This window comes from Gopherus evgoodei, chromosome 1 (assembly GCF_007399415.2).
Source record: "Gopherus evgoodei ecotype Sinaloan lineage chromosome 1, rGopEvg1_v1.p, whole genome shotgun sequence".
NCBI lineage: Eukaryota > Metazoa > Chordata > Testudines > Testudinidae > Gopherus > Gopherus evgoodei.
Window position 1 is genome coordinate 369,919,283 of NC_044322.1, and position 6,000 is coordinate 369,925,282.

General features: G+C 44.5%; 1 protein-coding gene and 1 long non-coding RNA gene across 2 annotated transcripts in view; one reads left to right on the top strand and one right to left on the bottom strand.

The window, feature by feature from the left end:
* Positions 1-3,658, bottom strand: part of RABL2B (RAB, member of RAS oncogene family like 2B) — a 46,284-nt gene extending 42,626 nt beyond the window's left edge. Inside the window, exon 1 of the mRNA XM_030541970.1 lies at positions 3,640-3,658. The gene's annotated coding sequence lies outside the window, so the exon portion shown is untranslated. The remainder of the gene's footprint in view (positions 1-3,639) is intronic.
* Positions 3,659-3,684: 26 nt separating this feature from the next.
* Positions 3,685-4,991, top strand: LOC115639842. The gene is made up of 2 exons (XR_003997760.1): positions 3,685-4,010; positions 4,726-4,991. It is a non-coding gene; the product is annotated as an uncharacterized LOC115639842 (long non-coding RNA).
* The last annotated feature ends 1,009 nt before the right edge of the window (positions 4,992-6,000 follow it).

Sequence of the window (6,000 nt, forward strand, 5' to 3'; positions counted from 1 at the left end):
ACGAACAAACACCCACCCCAGAATATGTTGGGTAAAGGCCTTTGCTTCAGTTTCTCACCTTGTGGTGTGAAAGTCTAACAAACAAATATTCCTTTAACACACCACTCAGTTGCTGTTTTTGGTTAGCAAAGACCCAGAGTTGAGAAATATGTTCACATGAGTTCATTCCTCCCCCCGCCCCCCCGCCCGCTGCAGTGGGCAGTGTTGAGCAATGCCCTAGCTGCTACAACTAGTTCAACGTTGCTGCTGTTCACTCTGCCACTGTTGATCTAAGGTTCAGCACCTGGTTATCAGTTATTTCAGCTCTAGTAATAGCTGAGCAAAAGAACAACATACAACTGAGTCTAATCAGCTGTCTTTAAACAGTGGAGAGAGAGGAGCCAAACAGTGTATAGGACTCTTTAAGCAGCACCCCTACCCCCACATAGGAAAACCTGTCCTCACCTTCTTTCTTCCTCATGGCATTTGGCTTCCCTACCCACTGCTTAGCAAGTGCAATTCAGTTGAGAGTGACCCCCTCAATCAGGGCAGGCTAAGCACAGTTCTTCTGCCCTTTACTCGTACAATCAGGATAACACCACTTCATCACTCAATATTAAAGTGATTTGTAACAACACTGGCCAAAAGTGATTTTAGCAAAGCACCTCTATCATGCTATGCATTTAGGCAGAACAGGCAGTTCTATGCAAACACCTTCTGTTCCTGAAGTCCTTTTTTACCAACTCATCACTAGATGTCAGGGGAGAACTCATCCAAGACCCGCTAAAGTTGTCTATCCCTTTCCTAGTGGTTCTTATCATCATTAGCTTTTTGACTGCTGCTGCACATTAAGCGGATGTTTTCAGAGAACTATCCACAATGACTCCAAGTTCTCTTTGAGTGGTAACAGCTAATTTAGACCTCATCATTTTATCTGTATAGTTGGGACTGTTTTCCAATTTGCATTACTTTGCATTTATCAATATTGAATTTCATTTGCCATTTTGTTGCCCAATCACCCAGTTATGTGAGATCCTTTTGTAACTCTTCACAGTCTACTTTGGACTTAACTATCTAGAGTAAATTTGTATCATCTGAAAATTTTGCCACCTCACTGTTTACCCCCTTTTCTAGATCACTTATGCATATGTTGAACAGCACCAGTTCCAGTAAAGATCTTTGGGGGTATGCTGCTATTTACCTCTTCCACTGAAAACTGACCATTTATTCCTACCCTGAGTTTCCTGTCTTTTAACCAGTTCTTGATCCATGAGAGAACCTTTCCTCTTATCCCATGAAAACGTATTTTGCTTAAGAGCCTTTGGAGTGGGACCTTGTCAAAGGCTTTCTGAAAGTCCACATACACTCTATCAACCGGATCGCCCTTTTCCACATGTTTGTTGACCCCCCTCAAATAATTTGAATAGATTGGTGAGGCATGATTTCCTTTTACAAAAGCTGTGTTGACTCCTCCCCAACAAATCATGTTAATCTATTTGTCTAATAATTCTTTACTATAATTTCAACCAGTTTGCCTGGTACTGAAGTTGGGTTTACTGGCCTGTAATTGCCAGGATCACCTCTAGAGCCTTTTAAAAAAAAACAGTGTTACATTAGTTACCTTCCAGTCATCTGGTTCAGAAGCTGATTGAAGTGATAGGTTACATACCACAGTGAGTAGTTCTGCAGTTTCACCTTTGAGTTCCTTCAGAACTTTTGGGTGAATCCCAGCTGGTCCTGGTGACTTACTATTGTTTAATTTATCAATTTGTTCCCAAACCTCCTCCATTGGAATTCTAGTCTGGGACAGTTCCTCAGAATTGTCATCTGGAAAGAATGACTCTGTGCAGAAAGGACTGTACCCAACACAGGTGTCGACTACACTGCGAGAACAAGCAGCTTTAAACAAGCCTGTGGCCTAGCGGTGTGTGATCATGTTTTCCTCCTGCCTGTACATGTAGAAATGAGTGACTGGGCAGGTGATCAGCAGGGCGACTGAGATCATCACTATCTCATTTACTGATAGCTTAAACACAAAAATAGCCCCCTTCCCATGAAAAACTCCCACCTAGCCCAGAGTTCGACAGACAGACAATCATTCTGTTAACCATATGTCCTGTCAACATTCCCCTCAGCCCCCCCACCCATTTGCTTGTTTCAGCAACTCTTTGATTCCCATCTGCAGCTATACTGTGAGCTCTCTGGCGCAGGGACGGTCTCTTACTCTGGGTTTACACAGAGCCCCACAGAATGTGGCCCTGATCCTGATTAGTGCCTCTGGCACTGCTGTACCAACAGGGTCAGAGAACAAGGGGTTAACCACTGTCACATTTTGGTTTGTCCACACAGGCAAGAAGACCCATGTTCTAACTGTGCTGGGCCACAGTGTGCATCACATCCACGTTTACACATGCTCATTTTTGTAGGCTACTCCAGATTATGGGGCCACTGACTGCCTCAGTCTGGGACACTCACTGATGTGGAGTGGTGACAGGATACGTCTTGCTAGTCCAAGAACTTGTGCTGTGCCTTCCTTTCTGGAAGTGCTCTAGCCTTGGGCCAGACTCCCTGCAGCAGAGACAATGGCGGCGCCTCTCCTGCGGCTGGCTTCAGGGCAAGGTGCATTTATACAGCAGTGGCATTCAGGGCCTGGCTGGAGCACTTGTGTGTACTGCACAGATTGTCTGACATTTGGGAATCTGTGCTATTACATGACTTTCTAGCTGGAGTCTGGGGCCTTTGAATTGCAAAATGTTATTTACTGTAAATATGGTAATAAATTGTTATTGGCCTTACAGTCGAATTCCAATTGGTCCAATGGGCAATACCGTCTCTGCCCATACAGTTCTCGTTGCTGGGTCATACTGGCTGCACTCCGCTGTGGTGTCTTGTGTGTCCCAAATCTCTACTGGCCTCTAGGGGGCACTCTTGTCCTGTTCAGAATCATTCTGAACCCAGCACAAAGCCAGGACAGGCCTCTGGAGAAATATTTCACCATCAAAAAGTTGAAAACTCACTTCAGTTTTCACAAACAGCCTTAGCCCTAACTGGATATTACGATGCTCTACCTCTGCATGAGCCCATAAACCCAGCCATTATATCACCAGCTCACCACACCTCAGCCACTCTCCCAGCATGCACCTCAAGCCCTCAGCTACCACACTGTGGACATGGCAAAGACCTATACAAATGGGCTGTTTGGTTTATTCCAGTATCAGGAATACCTTCTCTCCTACTGTAGATACAATGCTATTCCTTCACCTCATCCCAACACACAGTGCAGTCCACATGCAGACCCTCCTTCACTTCATATGTCAATTGACGACAACAATTAACTTGTCTCCTGTTGCTCCATATGAAGTCTAGAACCATTCATTTCACAGCTGTCATTCCACGAAGAGTCCAGGAGACCAGGATACATCTCCCACCCTCTGTTGTGAGAGGCCTGGACTTGACATGACCCACAGCCATCTTGTGTATGACTTAGCATAACCCGCAGCCATCTTGTATGCTCAGCCACCATAAATTAGAAATAAAAACTACAGAGTCAGGAAAATTCATCCTCAGCAGACAGAAAAATACCATCTGCAGCCTTACTAACAGGGATAGATACAGTAAAATCACATTCATGGGAATAGAAGGAAGTAGGGACAAACTAACCTTGAGTTTCTGCAAGTTTCTTACTGGGTGCCTGTGAGAGTTTTTAGTTCAAAGTTGCTTCTGCTGATAAGTAGCAATTATGAGGTTTTGCTGTTGCTAGAGAAGTTGTTTGAGCCCATTGGGATTATGATTGGTTAAATTTATTGCATAGTCATGTTTCAAGTAAAATAGTTGGTTAAAAGTATAGATAAGAAGGACTCTCATTTTAACTATATAATGAGAGTCAAAAGAGATGCCAGCTGGAACTAACTCCAGGACACAGCTCAAGAACAAAGCTGCCAGAATGCTTACATCCTGCAGAAGCCAGCCCCCCGGACGAAATCTGATGCTGACTGACCGTTGAGAGAAGTCTGGCTGCTTTGTTGGGAGTGGTGAGCAGTCGATGCTTGGCGTGTCTATTTTGTTGATTGATTGTTAATAAATACGTGTACATGTTTAACGGTATTACCATGTAAAGGCTCCTTCACTGGCACAAGGTCTTGTTAACCCATAGAGGGCCACTGGACCCAGGAGAGCGGGAGGGCCTAAATTGTGTGGGTAACACCTCCAGAATACATAGCAGCTGGAATAATTTACAGATTAGTGACAGGTTTCAGAATAGTGGCCGTGTTAGTCTGTATCATCAAAAAGAACGAGGAGTCCTTGTGGCACCTCAGAGACTAACACATTTATTTGGTCATAAGCTTTTGTGGGCTAAAACCCACTTCATTGGATGCATGAAGTGGGAAATATTGTATGCATCCGATGAAGTGGGCTGTAGCCCACAAAAGTTTATGCCCAAATAAATTTGTTAGTCTCTAAGGTGCCAAAAGGACTCCTCGGGTTTTTATTTTTTATACACATTAGTAACATCTTGATGTGATGGTTGTATTGCATCATAGTAGAGAAGGGATCTGGGCAGGGATACAAGGCCAGACTTCTAGCTCTGTGTGGCACTAACTATAAGCTTCTTGACTCAGGATTTTTTTTAAGTGTGTTTTAATTTACTTGGGCTACATATTGACACTCTAAACTGCTGTAAAATCTTTAACTTGTATCTATTCTTTCCATGTCTCGTTCAGTACTTTGTGTCCATTCTTTTCCCAGGAGCTTAGAACATGGAAAAGGAAGAAAGGGCTGAGCAGAGGGGAGAACTTTCTGCTTTACCAACTGGCATTTTCTTCTCCTTCCCCATTGTTTTCATGTTATGGTGCAATTAACTAATTTTAGAAATAATGTTTTTAAAGTCACAGCTGAGGGGAAACACTGCAGCAGCGAGTGTCTCAGACAAACAAACTTTTAACAGATCCCTTTGCGACTGATTTATAAGTTACAGAAAAACACCTTGGTTAATAAATCCCCAGGAAATTCTGTATTGTTGTCATTAATGCTCAAATCTTGGAGGGATTTGTCATGGAGACAAATCAGGACTGTTGTGGGGAAGGTCCTGAGCAGAGACAAGGAGCAGGAAAACTTCACTTTCAAACTTCAGCTTTTCCATTCAGTTTAAAGTGTGCTATTAAGGGGCACTCACTGACCCCTGTGCAGTTTCTACCTCTCAGCAGAGAGAGGTACAAGCTCAGGACTGAATAGGTAGAGGCTGTCATGCAGGGAACCTCCTCTAGGTCACTGGGAGAGGCTAGGAAGGGGAGAGGGTGGCTGGAGCAGCTGCTGTCTGCGCTGTACCTGTTCTGTGCAGTAACAGACCCACCAGGACCCTCAAGTCAGTGCATTTCATCAACACCAATATAAGATACTAAAGACAAAGTGTCATCCCCGTGGCTGCAGAAGAGCTTTCACAGCCGGTCACCATGTCCCTGCAGGAGCATCCTGGCCAGTAAGGATCACTGAGATCAGAGCTAGAACCAGTCTCCCCCTGACCCCTTGGGCCAGGGCAAGACAAGTTCCTTACCCTCTCCTCTCCCTGGCTTTGTGCAGGCTGATTGGGTCCCACCCCTCTGTTGTGTGAGGCTGCAGAGTCACCTCCCATTTTTCCTGAAGTTCCATCTAGTTTTTTCCCTTTTTCATCTCACTACACACAGTTACATTCAAGCCAACTTCCTCCTGAACTGAGCCAGTGCTTCTCAGTAAGGCCTAGCCCAGGACCATATTCCCTAAGGAAATCAAGATGGTGAGAGGCAGACCAGCTGGAAGTCTCTATGTAAAGGTACAAAAGTGAAAAATAGAGGTGAGGTCATGATGGGGTCTACTAGAGACCACCAAACACCTCCTCTTCCTGAACAAGGCATTTCTAGAACAACCAACAAATATCTACAACATGAGACCAGGGGGACTTTATGCAGACATCTATTGGAAAGGTATACCTATCTCATGGACTGGAAGGGACCCTGAAAGGTCATTGAGTCCAGCCCCCTGCCTTCA